We start from the raw sequence: 16962 nt of genomic DNA on the forward strand, positions 1-16962 counted from the left end.
TTCTGGAAATCCTGATTGACAGACAGGCTGACATCGGACTGAAAATTGGATCCAACCACCTGCAGAAGGAAAGCAGGGTTTCAGCGTACTGCTAGTGACCTGTCACCGCGGTCAGTGCCCTGGGACTTCGGTGTGGAAGATAAAAAATAAAAGAGAATGCTACCGAAGTGGGCTGGCTTCAGTCACTCACCGTCGCTGCAGCAGAAGCATGGAGCTGCCTCTGTCTGCCGCCCGTCCCAGCAAACGTCCTCGGGGATGGGCACAGACCGGCCGCCAGCGGGTGGGGGAGCAGCTGGGTACTGGAAGGGGCGCGGGGCTTTCGGTTTTGTTTTGTTTTAAACTTTCCTCCTCTCTGAAAGTCCTTTCCCAGGAAATACCAACCAGGGGAGACAGCAGGCAAAGCAAGATGCCCTCTGTCATTTCAGCAACGGGGCTTCTCTCATTCTCAGACTTCACTTTGTCCAGTGGCTTTAGGCTGCCAGAAAAATTAAGCACAAATAGAGTTGCCAAAGACGTCCTGCCGCCCCAGTTTTCTCTGTGTTAGCACCTTGCATTGGCGCCATGGCACCGCTGGTGAGGCAGCCCTGGTGCGTGGTTATCAGGTGAAGCCTGCAGTTTGCATGAGGGTGCACTCTCTCTATTATAGTTCTGTGTGTTTTGACAAGTGCATGAGGTCATGTAACCACCATCACAGGGTCACACAGAAGAGCTTCACTGTCCTAAAAGTCCCCTGTGGGAATGAAATTTTATAGCAACTTTTAAAAATCAGATCTGTTCCAAGTTTCAGGGCTGCCAAAATACCTTAGGAATCAGACAGCCCAGTGAATGTGCAAATGACATCCTGTTGCCCAGGCACAGGTGGCCAGGGCCCCACTGTGGGTGTGTCTCAGCAGTGCTGCCGGAGGCTGCCACTGGACTCGGGAAGGAGTGGAGAACAATGTGGTATGCGTGTATATAATAATACTAGTGTGTGTAGGTATTTTTTTTAAGGGGATGAGTACGGGGCCCTGCCAGCGTGACTCTGTTGGTTGGGGTGCTGTCCCACACACTGAAATGTTCCCAGTCCAGTCCCTGGTCAGGGCACATGCAGCAGGGAGCCCATCAAGGTTTCACTGTCACATCGATGTGTCCCTGTCTCTTTCCCCCTTCCTCTCTCTCTAAAACAGCAGTGAAAAAATGCCCTTGGGAGAGGATTTTAAAAAATGGGGGAATGACCATGGCAAAGCATGAGTCGGCCACTAACTAGTACCAGCCCTCCCTCCTGGATTTAGGAGGTGGGATTTTAGGGTTCGGGGGGGCTTGTTGATTTTGGTTTACCAAGGATTTGCTGTCGACGTGTTGTCATGAGAGCCATGGTGCCAGAGGCCAGCTCTGGGCTCGTGCGCCTCTGCCCGGGGCCGGGCAGGGGACAGCTTTCCCGCTGCACGTCCTCGCTGAGTCTGCTGCAGAGACGTGTCCTCCCTCCCCATGCCGAGGCTGGGAGAGCTCAGAGCCGCCGGCATTCCTGGTCACTGGGATCCAGAAATAATAAAGTGTTCTTGCTTTCTGGGGTTTCAAGTGAAGTGAGCGGTGGCCTGGCCCAGGCCCTAGACACAGCATGCTCTGAGGTCCACATGGCAGTGGCCCCCTGACAGGGCCACCGGCTGCTCCTGGCAGGTGGGCACACACACAGTCCAGGAGAGCTGGGAAAGCTGGCTTGTGCTGACCTTGTTCTAAAATATAACCTCCCCGTTCCCAGTTCCAAAGTTTAGGGTCCACGAAGATATTTGCCTATAAAAAGAGACCCTATTGCGTCTGCATGCGTCTGACTTATTCTGATTCCTTATTAGAATTCTCTCCCGTGGGACAGGCGATCGGAGGTTCCTGGGTGCTGATGGCTTCCTTTCCTGTCCACAGAGGGCTGGGCCAGCGTCCATGTCCTTCTCCAAAATGCCCCCCTGCTCCAAAGACATCTCTCTGCCACGGTTCTCGCGCTGGCTTTGGTGATCAATAAGGTGACAAAGTCCTGATGTGTCGTTTGTTCCCACCAGCGTGAAAACACAGCCTCGCCCGGTCTCTTTCGACTGGGCTCATGCGTCGTTGGCCAGTCAGCTGAACTCGGCCGTTAGGAACGCAGGGGCTTGTTGGGAACTGCTCTTGGCTGCCAAAATGGTTCTAAATATATTAAAAGTAGGTTCACTTACTGTGTTCCTTGCATTTATTCTTCCAGCTGAAATTTTCCTGACTTCCCCCCCCCCTTTCATTTTATTAGGTTAATAAAACTTGGTTTTCGAGCATTTCTCTGCCCCAGGAGGGCCATGGGCCCCACGTCCAATTCATCAAGTGCCTAATGAGTGGCCTCGGAGGTCCCGGCCCATCCATCCCAGAAGCTCTCTGCCTCGTAAAGCTGAGGCCTATAGGCTGCCCTGTATATTTTGTCTGTTGGTTTCCCAAACTCTCCTGCCAGCTCTCCTGCTGCCTTCCAGGATTTATGTGAGGCCGACGGCACTGCGGGGGCTCCCCCTGCCGCAGGACCCCCTCTCCCTGCCCCCTCTTCACACACACCACACACTCTGTGCCATAAAATAACGTTGCTGCAATAAAACGACATAGAAATGTGTCGATGCTAGCATTTTAGAACATTCCAGCAAAAGGGCTGTGGGAAATGCCTTCGTTTACATTGAGGAGGGAAGCTCTGTGAGCAAGGGGGGGCGGAGCAGTGTGAGAAAAGGCCTTTAGTAAGGAGAAATAGCCGGATATTTAAAATAAATAAATGGAAAATACAGTGTTTGTGTGTGTGTGTGTGCAGTCTCTCAATTACTTTTTACACAGACGCAGGTACCACCCCTGGTTAATTGTTGGTGTTGTGAAGAAAGACCGCTGAAAGAAAAAAGTGGGTGTCACTTGCCTTTGGGGCCTGTGGTCTGGGCTCTGTTGCCCTCTAGAACATTCTTCCTTTTCCTCCCCTGCAGGCTCTCTTGCCTTGGCTAAGCTGCCAGGACCCTGTCAGCTCCAGGCTTGGGGTGGCTGTGTCTGACCCAACATGGTTCGAAAACTGGAATCGGAGCAACCAAGCGCTCCAGGTACTCACGCTAGCTGGCGGCCTGGGAAGTGACAAGACCGAGATGGGAGCTTTCGAGGGGCAGGGACAGTCGCTGGGTGGGGGGCTTCCAGAGGCCTCCCAGATTTTCACACAGCAGTCTGTCAGCATTTGCAGTTGATGTTCTGGTTCTTCTTCTCCACTTGGAGCCTCCAGAAAATGCCCGGCCTTTAATTACCTGCACTCTCCCGGGGCATGCGCGATCGCTAATAAATTACTCTGTATGACCTGTAACTTTTTCTTCCTTTCCTTCCAGCCGCCAGCCCTGAGCGCTGGAGGGAAGGGGCACAGAGTGGGGGTCATGCTTGCTCTGTGTGCAGGGAGGAGGAAACTGGGAAAATGTCTCAGACCATCCTCTGCAAGGCCCCCTGTGTTTTACTGACCTCTGACCGCAGAGCCAGGTAACAGGCCCCGTCCAAACAACTGGCTGGGATACGCGGGGCTTCTTTTAATGCCTGGGATCTAGAGAGGTGAGAGGGTTTCAGGGCGTGGCGGGACAGTGGCCAGGAAGGCTATCCTGACCATCTCACCCTTGTGGCGGAGCAGGTTTCTGGAAGGTCTCTGAGGTGCACACAGGGCGTGGTCACGGCCAGCTCATGGTGGGGCCACTGGCACCCAGCCAGCACCTCTGCTCTTCAGCACGGGGAGGCACAGTGCAAACTGTGTCACGCAGCAATGACCTCAAAGCATCTGCTTGCCCCGACTTTGCGCCCAGCTTTGTGTACCCTTGGATAGGCCTCCTGGTCCGAAGATTTTGTGGCTCTGTGTTAAGGGCTCAGAGTCCAAACGCAGGAGGCGGTGCAGGCAGTAGGTCCGGTTCACGCCCCTGGAGGACCCCCGACTAGGAAGGGGCTTCTCATTTTGTCCCCGTCCCCTCTCTGGGCAGCTGAGGTACAATTGCTGTGCAGAATTTCTCACCAAGAGCTGGCCCTGCTCCCTGCATGCCCCTCTTACCAGGCACACGTTGTGCATTAGATTATCTTCTGAAAATATACTTTGAGGGGGTTTTGTTTTGTTTTGTTTCCCTACTTGACACTCTTGAATAAAATAGGCCATTTATCTTTTAGGCAGAAGAATTTCAACAGTTACACCGAACACTGGCAGGAGGATTGCAGGCTTAGTGCGTGGAGGTGGTTAAAAATTTTTTCATCTCGGGTTTATTCTTGTCTCAGCTTCCCCCGTTGGAGCTTTGCAGCTTTCCGCCCCTCTCCCTGGCTAACCCCCTCCCCAACCGCACCCCCTCCCCAGTGGACCCAGCCCACCTCCAGCTACTCGGACTGAAAGGAGCATTCATGTCTGGGCCATCTGTTTGTTTAAACTCACCCTGTGTTGGTCCGTGTTAAATGCAACAGAATGGAGAAAAATGTAATTCTCTGTCGGCTTTTGATCAAAGAGAGGACTTTGAAAAAAATTCAAGATGGATTTCTGAAGGACGATGTTATACACATTCCGTGTGTTTCTGAGCTTCGGTGTTCAGTTGATTTGAGGGGGGGATCTTTTTTCCCCCCTTTTGATCCCAGGGAGAAAATACTCACACAAAAACCCATCTCGGCCCTGCAAACATGGCCAGATGGGCCCTTTTCTTCAGACTCTGCCACTGAAAAGTGGGGGAACATGGCCTTTAATTTACCAACAACACAGGAGAATCTGACACACGGCCTGACTGCGACGGGCGGATGCTCACTTGCTCCTGTGAGAATTTGAGGGGAAGCCACTCTGGTCCGGGGCTGACTCAGGGCCCGGGATGCTCACCCCCTCGCTCAGAAACACACCCGTCCACGCGCACTTCATCGATCTCAATTTCATGACCAATCATTAAATGTACATTTCTCCCCTTACTCCCTCAGCTTTGGAGCAAATGCAAATAAAACGCTTAAAATGGTTAACATTTCCTGTCACTGAAGGCATTCATGAGGGGCGGGGGTCGCTGAGTGTGAAAGTGGATTTTCATAGGGAAACTTGTTTCAGATCCGCGGCGGGAACTCAGACCTGTTCCCGGAGCGAATTTCGGGGGTTGCCGTGGCCTAAATCCACGGCTGTCGTTCCAGCGACCTTCACGCAATGCAAAGGCAGGAGCCCAGCTCAGGTCACAGGAAAAATTAAAATATGCTCTTTTCCTTTACCACCTTGACTCATTTTCTTTTTATTGGAGAAAAAAAAAAACCCAAATGGTCTTTTAATTTGTTGTGTTTCCTCTATTGATTGTTTAGCTAGTGATTTTGCCAACTTCCTGGATGTTCATTTCTGGTTCGGCACAAAAGAGCCACATTTCCTTTCGGCATGGGGACCAGGACACAGCCGGCACAGACCCTGGGAAACTGTGAGTACTCCGTCTCTCTCCCGCGTCTCTCTGACCCGGCGGCGTGTCCCATCCCAGCCCCGTCCTGCCTTCCCTCGCTTTATCTACCAGTTAACTTTCGCGGGCACCTTGCCTGCACGCGCTGTCAGCCCTCGGAACCGTTCTCCACTTTTAGGAAAAGAGACTCTACGGTTTCTACACAAACAACGTATAGGAAGGGGAGGGGAGTGTGCTCACCGACTGCAGGGACTTCGGTTTCCATGTTAAGGCTCTGAAAGATGGAGAAAGTAAACAGAAGCAGGCTGGTTTATTTCAGGGGCTAACAGTGAGTCCCTACTGAATTTACCTAATAAAATACATTTAAAAATTTTCATTTTCTCATTTTATTCCAGCAGAAAACGAGTTTGCCTTTATAATGTCCAGATTTTTCAAGCTCTAGTGAGTGAGAAATTAAGTTACAAAATGTAAATACTTTGAGAGATATATATATATATATATATGAAACGTAGAGATTTCTGACTGTAATGCAATAGCAAGCCTGAGTTTAGGCTCTTAGGACATTAAAATTTTTTTTTTATGATGTGTAATAAGAAAATATAAGATTGAGTAAAAATGTTTCTTTTTAAAAATGGGTGAATTGTGATCCTTCATAAATGTAATCATAATTTTTATTTAACATAAGTTGTCTATTTAAAAAAAAACTTCTGAACATCTTGTCAAATGTTAGGAGAATTTTAAAGAAAATATATGCTAATATTCTAGGCCACAGATGACTTAGTTCCTTTCCATGAAACCATTCCAGCGAGTATGGGAAATTGTAAAACAATGTAGTTCTCTCGCAAAAAGAATGCCCTGGCTTTAATTACCAAGAGAAAGCAATTAATGCTCAAATTTCAAGGCAAATTCAGTGATCACTTAGGGGCAGGAAGAAAGAGGAAAGCAAGACGGTTATTTGCATGAGAAAATCCAGAAATCAACATTTGTAACTGTAGACGTATAATCGGAATGTGATTATATTTATAAGGAAAAGTTACATAAACTTCAAAAATGGTAGTTGTTTTGCTTAAGTGCCTGAAAGAAATTTAGAATAATATTTGGGTTATCCTGGTTTTGTACTCTTGTGTTCTCAAAGCCTTGTTGGGTTAAAGAACGCCAAAGGAGTGGTGTGTGTGTGTGTGTGTGTGTGTGTGTGTGTGTGTTTGCATGTGCTTGGGGGGAGGAAAAGGTGGGTGCTGGCTAGTGAAAAAACTCTTCACTCCAGAAATTCATAACTAGTATAATGTGTTTAGAAATTAAAAATAGCCCACTTCTTCCCTTTTTTCCTCTTTGGGGGTTCTTGCAAGGGGTAGGGTGAGGGTTACAGCCAGTTTCCAAAATTGTTTACAGAGCAGAGGTGTGCAAAGAAGGCTTGGCTACTTCCCTTCGCTTTCGATTAGAGCTCTTTGCTTGTGTTCTTCTGCCCCTGAAACTGTGGCATTCTACACCTTTAAAAATATATATTTTTAAACTTTGTAATTTGGATCATTGAAACAGAAACCTTTGCCTTCTTGGGGAGGTTTGGCTGCTGACCAGTAGATGGCGATGTTACTTCTAGAGTGATCCGTGGGGGTGGGGGTGGGGAAGACAGACACAGAGATTTAAGCCAAATCAAGTCAGGTCTCCCTACGGCTTCTCTCGAAGTGCGTTCAGTAAGCGCTAATTGTAAGAAGAAAACCTTTTTCAAGACCCTGCCTAAAATATGCGGACTACCCAAGAGTATTTGAAGTGTTTAAGCCAAATATTAATTACCAACCGTGTCACCCTCCTTCGAGGGTCTGAGACAGAGCCTAGGGAGAGTTCCAAGAAACACTTCCCGGAAATGTTCAATATAAAAGCTGTTTTCGTATTTTATCAGTGGCCTGTCTATGTTTCCAGAAATAAAAACTATGCTTATAGTTCTCCTATAATAACCACGAAGAATGTCCATTGTAGTATTGCACGGAACTTTATATGCATACAAATGGCCAAGTAAAATCAGGCACGTCCAGAGAGCGACATCAGAATCTTACCTTCTCAAAAGAGTGTTTTCTTTCCCTGTGATGACTATATGTGAGAACACCCACCCTGGACGTTGTATTTCATTGGATCAGCACCTGCTAAAACAGTATCGCCAGATCCTTAGGGCTCTCGCCTCTTCGTCTCCCCAAGTTTCCGCTTTACTTCCAACCCCCTCCCCCCTTTTTCTAGCCCTGTGTCCTGTTCAGGAGAATCCCAAAGGATGCTGAGCACATTCTTCAGCACTTTTAATATTAAAATTAAAATTATTTTAAAGCATTGTCGATGATTTTAATGTTCTGATTTTTCATAGAACATGATTCCATAAATTGTTTCATGTAGTAATTTGGCATGTTGTTTTTTTAAATTTAAAAAGAAATCGAGTACATGTTAACAACTAATTTTTTAAAAAAATAATCCAACAAGAGCCACAAAAGATATTTCTTTTCCTAAAATGATAGTATTGTTCTTGAAAATAAAGAAGGGGGAATTTGTTAGACTTCAAATGTGAAACACTATTTAAAGATGTAGAAATATGCAAATGTAGCATAGTACAAAGATTTCATCATCATGTGTGGTAGTAATTAATCATGTATTGTTCTTTAAAAATTTAATTGAATTACATTCCAGCTATTATACCCGTATGTATAAACTATGAAAGTCACCCATTATTCAGAACTCAAATCAATGTACTAATAAAATGTACAAAAAAGCAACTGTTTAAATAAATTTTGTCCTGCTTTAGAGATTTGTCTTTTGGGGAGAAAGTCATTTAAGTATTGAGTGGCAGGGACCAGTGAACAATAATTAAAATGAAAATAAATCTTCCTGAAACTTAGCTCTAATTTTCTTCAGCAAGATACTAACCTATAAAAAATAAACAGTGTTTATTGAGCCAGGTTTGTATCAAGTGAACCTTTGTAAAATGATACGGAGAAAATATGAACCCCGACGTCCCAAGTACTTTGGTTCACTAGCAGAACAGAGAGCTATTTGCTGTGTAGAAAGTGAACAAAATAAAATGAGCAATTCTGGAGGGAGATCTATTCAGATTGTGCGGCCCAAGGAGGTGAACATGTTAGAATTAACACAAAAAATCTTGTGTCACTTGGCACCTTGGCTTAAGGGATAATTTAATTACACTACCTATTAATGTTGACTTACGTTTCTGCTCTTGCCAACCTCCTTACAATCTCGCTTATTTCCAGCAATCACATCTGTGACAGCTCGAATAGGCCATTCAACAGTGAGCGTTCTCTCATTTAGCTGCAAATATTTCAGGTTTCAGAAACCCAGCAAGGAAAAGCACTTTCAGGCTTTATATATATGAATAAACTGGTTTGAGGTGAGACTGTTTTAGAAAATGAATTCAAGCAGCCTATTTGACCAATATCAACTTAAAATATTTTTATGTTTTACTTTGCCTAACAGGCTGGTAGGACCAAGATTGTCGCCTCTTCCGGGCTTTTCTATTTTTATTTTTTATTTTGTGTAAGGGTAAAGAGTGGCCCCAGCACCATTTTTGCATGTGGGCTTGCAGAAACAGAGCGGAGGTCCTGGCAGGCAGCTAGCACGTTGGACGCACACATCACTGGTGCGCAGAGATGGTGTGCCATCGTGGATTCTGGGTTCTGTGTTTATAAACTTTCCACTTTTCGTTTTTTGAGAAAGTCACGTTTAATCTCTGCCAACGAAGGTGAGGAGGCGTGGTTGCTTCCCTCCTAACAGCTGAATGCAATCAGAATGCTTCTTTTGTGTTGTGTTTTGGTGAAAAAAGTAAAAGAGGAGAGAGAAATACACCCAAACAAACCAGAAGACACATTTAGCATCCCGTCTTGAACCCTAAACAGATTGCGCCTCCAGAAGAGGAATGAGGCCTGCCGGACGGACGCCATGCGTTGGCCTCCTCCACCCTCCCCAGTGACGTTCTCTCTGTTCTCTCCGAAGGAGCGGGGGCAGCACGGGGATTCCATTCAGGGGTCAGCTAGCATGTTTAAGCTGCATGTCAGGAGAAAGAAGGCTGAGATCCTTTGTGCAAACAAGCGCCGGAACCCGAATCCCTGCCTGTCTCTCAGAAACGAACGTGCTTAACATCTTTTGAGCTGTTTGGGGAAACAAGCATTTGAGGCTGCCTTTCAGTGGCCTTGCCGCTGCCGCCACTGAGTGGAAGGTGCCAGGCAGGAGCTGCGCGATGGCCCCAGACATTCCAAGCTGGACCCTGCAGCCAGGCATGCGCAGTGACGGAGACAGAGTGCATTCCCGTCCTGGGAGCTGTCATGCGGTCACAGAGCAGGGGCTGTCTCAGTTCCATCCAGGACACTTGCGGATGTGGCCACAGACCCAGCCCGAGCCAGGACTCCAGCAACAATGCCACAGCGCTGTTGTGTGACAGCGGCCCTCCCTGACATCCCAGAGTACTCCACTCTCCAGGAACCCTAGTCTTGGACCCTCGGTCATTTAACAAATTCCTTAGGTTTTTGATCAGTGAGCCAACTGTCTCCTCTGCCCTAGAATCTCAGTGTCAGGCTTCCTGAAAGCTTATGACGAGGTTGGTACATAACCAGAGTGCACACTGTGCCGGATATCCCATGAGGCAGCCAGAGGGTGCCTCCTGATACGTCACCACTGGGGTAGGGAATGTCAGTGTCCCCATTTGACGTTCAAGGACACTGAGTCCCCCGAGGCCAAGGGGAGTTCCCAAGGTGGCGCTCCTGGAGTGGAGGGCTAAGGAGGACTGGGATTTGAATCCAGGCCAGTAGACCACAGATCCCCTGTACTCTTGATCAGAGCCTCAGAGGGCTTCACTAAACCACTCTCTGCTGAGTGAGTGAGTGAAGAGGTGAGTTTGAGAGGCAGTGGGGTGTACTGCCTGGAGCAAAGGTTTCGGACCAGGGGAGCTTTGGATTCAAACAGGGTTCTGCCCCTCCTTCACTGGTGACCCTCTGTGAATTCCTTAAATTTTCCAAGTCTCGGTTTCCTCCTACATAAACTGGAGTCAGTGATCTTTCTCTTTCAGATTGTGAGGATTTGAGATTGTGAATGAAAAGGCTGGGCCCATGGAATGTGCTGGAGAGAAGAGTGCGTCACAACTGTGTCTGAGTCATTTTCCAGGGGCCCAGAAATAAACAGCCGGAGTGGCCACTGGGCTTTGCATCTCAGCCACCCACAAGCTGGGTGACCCTGGTTGAGTCTCTTGGACATGTTGGGTCTTGGTTTAGTCCTTCTGCTGTGGAAGGAATGAGAGCCAGGACATGGTAAATACCGAGTAAATGTCCGTTCTGCATCTCCACAGAGGCGCGCCCGTGTCCCACTGCACTCCCCCGTTGCCTGGCCGTGGAAAGTGTGACCCAGGGTCAGCGGTGTCAGCGTCACTTGGGAGCCTGTTAGAAACGCAGAGTGTCAGGCTCCACCCGGAGATTCTGGGTCAGAACCAGGGTTTTGTGAGCACTGGCCTGGTCGTGGGAGGAGCTATGCTGTAGGGGTACACAGGAGACAAAGGCCACCTGTCCCCGGGAGGCAGTTACCCAGTCGCTCACAGTCTGTGAACCTGCCTGCCCTCCGCACCCCCTTGCTCTCCCCTGCCCTCTGCCCTGCAAGGGCTGAGGGCCTGCACTTTGCAGGCCTTGGTCGTCACCCAGCTTCTGGTTGCCCAGAGGCACTGCTGAGAGCCAGGAGGGAGGGCGGAGGAAGGACCAGCCAGCAGGTCTCCGCCATGTCCTCCCGCTCACTGTCTCGCCATGGCGCAGCCTGCAGGGACAGGCTGTCACCAGGGCTGGTTCTCCTCTGCCCTTCCAGTCCTGGGGTGCGAGCAGGTTCCTGACAATGCTTAGCCCCTGGGCTCTGCTGGTTGGCTTTTCAGCTTCTCCATCACCAGAGCAGCCAGTTCCCTGTATGTAATTCTCTCTGTTTTAAATACTCAGGGAAATTTCTGTTTTTCTTGGTTGGATCTAGTGATCCACCCAGGCTCACGCTGCAAGGGTCTCGGAGTCAAATGGTTTAGACAAGGGCTGCAGCTCTCCAGCTGAGACAGCTGTGCTACCCTGAACAAGTCACTGTTCTCATGCCCCGGGGGAGGGTTGGGTTCAGTGAGCGCCCCTCCTCTCCCCCTCCAACACCCTCTCTGGGGCTGGTGTAAGCCTTCCTAACCTGCGGCAGGTGGAGTACGTAAATGGCCTTAGGTCTTCACCCCTTCCTGGGTCCCACCCCTTTGCTAAGGACTTTGTAGCTCCTTCTACCAAGAGGTAGGTAGATTTTCTTGTCCCTGGACTCTGGGTTTCACCATCTGACCTGCTTTGCTCGGTGGGTACTAGCAGACGTCCCAGAAGCAGAAGTGTGAGAAATGCCTGTCCGCACTAGCGCTCGTGTGCCTCTTCTGCCAGCGTGAGACGTGCCTGAGTGGCCCAAGGAAGGAGGAGGGACACGCAGAGCCTGGTCACCTGTTCCCTGTGGTGGGACTCCTACAGGTGTGAGTAGATGAGCCTGGCCAGTGTCTGCAGGGACACCTACCCGACCACTCCAGACACACAGGCAAGGAATGCGATTCTTGTGGGCCATGAGGGTTTATGTTTTTGTTTTGTAGCATGAGCATGGGGAGGGCTGATGGATACGTTGCCACTGGGTGATGGGCGGCTCTCTTCACGTGGCCCCATGCGGTCCACGTTTGTGGACAGGGAGGCTGGACTGGGACTCCAGCTCGGCCACTTCCTGACGGTGTCCCGGAAAGTCAGCTGGGTTCTGTGGGCCTCAGTTTTGTCCTCCATGGACTGGGGATAACAGTAGGACCTACCTCATATGTGGTTCTAGGGGTTGAGACCATGGAGGTAGAGTACCTGGAACATAGAACTTGATGAAGGCTGTCATTGTTATTAGCAGAACTAATGGTAATGTAACCAAACCGACAACAACCACGATCTGCTTTTGCCCTCCTGTCTCTGCTCTCATGCCCCGACTTGCCATTCCTCAGACACCCACGTTCTCTTGTGCCCCAGGGCCTCTGCGTGTGCTCTTCCCTCTACCTGGCGTGCTGTTTTTCCCTCCCCTGCAGCCAGCGAGTCTCCTTGTTTCTTTGAGACTGCACGTCAGGGAAGCCAAGAGCTGAAGCGCGGTTATCTGAGTATTTCACTTCTCCCTCCTGTCCTTTTGGGCTGTTAGACGGGGGAGGCCAAAAGGAAGTTTATAGCTGTAATACAAATAAACAATCCAATAATTAATAAATAATATAAGAACAAACTCTGTGTTTTGCATATGCGTGACTATAAGCCTACTTGCGCCCCCCCCCCATGTGTGGGAGCGTATTCTTCATTTGACTCTAGGGTCACCTGGGGTCAGCCATCTCTGGGGTCCGCCATCTCTGCCCTTGTGGAGTGTGAGCGTTCCCTCACACCAGGGCCCACATGCTACCCACTCACTGGCCACATTTCCGCCAAGGTGCACGATGCAAAGACACGGTGTTGTGGCAGGAAAACAGCGGTGCGGCAAAACGGAGCTCTGCTGCATCGGCCCTCCGCGTGTCAGCTCATTGCGAAACCACGGCACTCACTCACCGGTCCAGCTGCCCAGCGCACAGTGGGCAGCAAGGATGTGCAGGGCAGCCTCTCTGGGCCAGTGTCGCTTTGAGTCTGTGGCTGTGAACAATAAGCAAGGTCATCCCTGTCCATCAGGGAGCACAAACTTGTGCCTGGGAAAGTGTTTCAGGGAAGCTCTTGAGACGTCTGTGAGGAGTCAGCCCAGTGTGGGGGTGGGCAGATGTACTCCAGGCACTGGCCTGGGGAAGGGAGCCTGTGGGGGTGCATGGGGACCACCCAGGGGGGAGGATGGGACAGTGGATTGTGAGGGGAGCGTGGTTGGAGAGCCTGGCTGAGGCCGGATCACGGAGCCCAGGGCAGGCAACTGGGCAGGACCAAGCAGGTGAAGTCTGGTCACGCCCATTTCACAGATGGAGACATTGAGCAGCCGCTTCCATCACCTCCCGGGGAGGAAGCAACAGACCAAGGGGCAGTCTGGGCGTCCCATTTTATACCTCAGGAAACCTGAAGGCTGGTTTTATCAAGGAAATAAATGAGTGAATAAAACAAAACAAAACAAAACAAATAGAATACTTTAGTGAATAGAAGCAGCCTGGCTTTCAGAGTCTCAAGGGAGATATAAAGTGTTGATGATCGTCAGTCATCTCAGGCACGAGGGAGGCGGGCCTGGGGGGTAGTTGTTTCCATGGAGGTTGCCTGTCCAACCCCTGGTGTTCACTCCTCCATGATATGTTTGGGGTGGCTGCGCCCAACTCTGGATGCTCCGGGCGTCAGCTGGGAACCCGTTCAGCTCGAGTGACCAAATGCCCAGCAGACGTGCAGTTGTCCCAGGCAGGGGAGGCTGGAGGTAGGCGGTCCTGGCAGGGACCCCTGCTTCCCCCACCTTCGGGTCCATCATCACAAGGTGAAGGCCACGCACGTGAGACTCATGTCTGTTCCAGGAAGGACAGAGAGTGAAAGGAGATGCACAGCCTTGTCATTCTGCAGGGACCCCTCCCGTCAGCTCACCTCTGTCGCCTTGGCAGGGACTGTGTACCACTCTCCACTGCAAAGGAGTCTGGGAAACTGCATATTTTTAGCCAGGTCCACTGCCAAGCCAAATAAAACCAGAATCCCATCCACCAGGAGGAATGGGGTGGGGAGCAGATGTGGTTAGGCAACCAGCAGAGGGCCCAGAGCGCTCTGCGTGGTCCCATCTGTTACCTGCCAGTCTCCTGGTTCGAAGATAACGGAGACTTTAAAAGGAAGCGAAACAAAACGAAACACTGACAAGATGTTTATCTCTTAGCATTCTGAATGATTTACTGATGGCCTCATTAAAAATAAAATGAGGGATTTTGCGTTTGTGGGTTAGGAAAACAAGAGACCAGTGTTTTCAGCCAAGACTCCCCTCGCAGATGGGTTGTTTCAGGACTATCATTTCACAGAGAAGGAAACGGAGGCATGGAAAGGTTGGGGGGGGTTGCCCAGGGTCTCCAGGGAGGGGTTCAATCCGAACAGCTCCCTCCTGGTCCCACAGGGATGTTTCGGGGAGAAGGTGGGCATGCCTACAGGTGGGGGTGTGCTTGGGAGGGGGCGTCTAGATCACACCCCTGGGAGGTGATACATGTTGGACCCTGGGGGGCCCACTGCTCCCCCTCCCTCCTAACGTCAATCCTGGATTTTCCACAAGTTGGTTCCCTGCTCTCAGAGCCCGGCCCTGAGGGAGGGCAAATCTCTCTGCTTCTGGTTGAGAGCCTCTGCCTGAACTCCCTATTCCCTGCGGGGCCAGAGAAGGCTCTGCTGCAGCCAGCAGGGCTGTACGGTCACTGATAAGAGTCCGGAAGGGCTATGGGCAGCCTGCATTCCCACCCATCTCCACACGTCACACAGTGGTGAGCACGACATTCAGTCTCTCCTAGCTCGTGGCTTCCTCACCCTGAGAGTGGGCAGCACGAGGCCCCTCGGCAGGGCTGTGGTGGGGAAGGAGAGGGGAAGGGGGTTGCCTGGTGCCTGGCTCAGGGGCGAGGGCTGTGATCACCATGGCAACCCACATCGGGTGCCACGGGCAGGCCTCTTTGGTGGGATGGGAAGATCGGCCCCTTCCTCGTGCCGTCACTTAGCCCTTGTGAGCCTCGGTTCCTGGCCTGCAATGTGGGAACATTCCTCAGGTTTCCTTGCCGGGCGGCTGTGAGTTTTAGAAAGAAAAACATTTCCTTAGTTAACAGTTACTGAGCACTGATCATCTGCCAGGCCCTTTGCCCAACCTGCCAACGGATCATCTCTTTCACACGTAACCGGCGTCAAATGCTCTCAGAGCAGCAAGGATAAAAGGTCTGCAGAGCGCCTCAAGTCCGCGCCTGCGCAGAGCGATCCCCGCGGGCCCTGGTTTCCCTGCACCCAGCACAGAGCAGCCAGGTCCCTGACAAACGGCCCCGTAGCTTCCTGACTCGCGGATTCACTTGTCCATCACGAAGAGGTGGAGGCCGTCCCAGCATCTTACTGCAACCCCTTCTGGAACGCAGTTGTAAGATGAGTGATGAAAGAGACTGGGAACGTGCAGCTTAGAAATTACATGCGGTGACGTTGTGTTCCCGAAACGGGACTATCCATCAATGAGCTCCCGGAAATGGTAACAGCCTGCCCTGCGAGCAAAACACAGGGAACTAGTCCTGCAGGACCCTCTAGACTGGAGACCAATTTACCCAGTTCTGTAAAGTGGGCAACTATGAACGTGTCTCTTGTCCCAGGGACCCTGTGTGCTGTGGCCACAATGTCCAAATGAACGGTTTTATTTATTTGCAACTAGCTCTTTTGTCTTAGGTCCACTTTATGATTCAATAAACATTTAACTAACAATCGTTTCTGTTGCAGGGCTTTAGGGCATTATAGGCAGAAAAAGTTTTCTTAAGAAAGTTGCTCAAGAAACTCTGATCTTGCTACACCTTCTTTCCTGGAAAAGGTCCCAGAGCCAATCAAAAGTCATCTTCGACCTCAAGGTACTATTATAGGGGTTCCATTCACATTTTTGGCTGGTGAATATGTTTCTCTCTTACAAGAGAAATTTCGAAATAAAAGCTTACCTCGCTGACATACATGCCAGCTGGGACTGTATAAGGCCCACGCAGTCTCACCTGAAGTGGCTTAAACCAGGGCAGGGTCCTTTTCCTCACAGGATGGGGACGTCTGGAGAAAGGCGGAGGCTGGCATCTTTTCATTTGCTCGACAAGGGTAATTCAGCGTCTCCCATGGCTTGGGTGGGTGTCCTGTGGTTGCTCTAACGGAGTAACACAGACTTGATGGCGCAAGGCAACATGCCTTTAGTATCCTTGCTGCTCCGTAGATCAGAAGTCTGGAACGGGTCTCACTGGGACGAAATCGAGGCGTTGGCCAGGCTGCATTCCTTCTTGAGCCTCTGGGGGAGAATGTATTTCTGGGCCTTTTCCAGCCTCTAGAGCTGCCCACAGACCTTGGCTTGTGGGTACCCCACCTCCATCTTTCAAGCCCTCAGTGTGCATTTCTCTGCCCGTCATCATCGCATCTCATTCTCCGATCCCCTCTTTTATGTCCTTCTTCCACTGTGGATAATCCGGGATGGTCGTCTCATCTCAAGGTCGGCTGATTAGCAGCTCCAATCCCATCTGCAGCCTCAAATCCTCTTTGCCCTGTGAGGTAGCATTTCCACAGGTTCTGGGGATTAGAATGGGAACATTTCTGGGGGTTGTGAGGCATCATTCTGCCTACCATGTCACTTTTGTCTGTCCTATCACGGTCTCAAGGTGGCTGCTGCACCTCCAGCTATCCTGTCTGCATTCAAGGGGGCGGGGGAGAAGAAGGTTTCCAGGGCTGCACCCACAGGTCTGTGCCTTTTTATCAGGCAGGCCAAAGTTGCCCAGTGGTGTCCTAAGAGACTGCTCACATTTCATGGGTTAGAAACTGGTCCCTTGACCATGCACGTCTAGCTCCAAGTGAGGCTGGTAAGGTACACAATAGGACTCCTCTGAACAGGGAGGTGGCAAGGGAGAAGACGGGAGTGAATGATGCTA

The sequence above is a fragment of the Sturnira hondurensis genome, unplaced genomic scaffold (genome assembly GCF_014824575.4).
Source record: "Sturnira hondurensis isolate 20B ecotype Veracruz unplaced genomic scaffold, ASM1482457v3 Scaffold0002597, whole genome shotgun sequence".
NCBI classification, from domain to species: Eukaryota; Metazoa; Chordata; class Mammalia; order Chiroptera; family Phyllostomidae; genus Sturnira; species Sturnira hondurensis.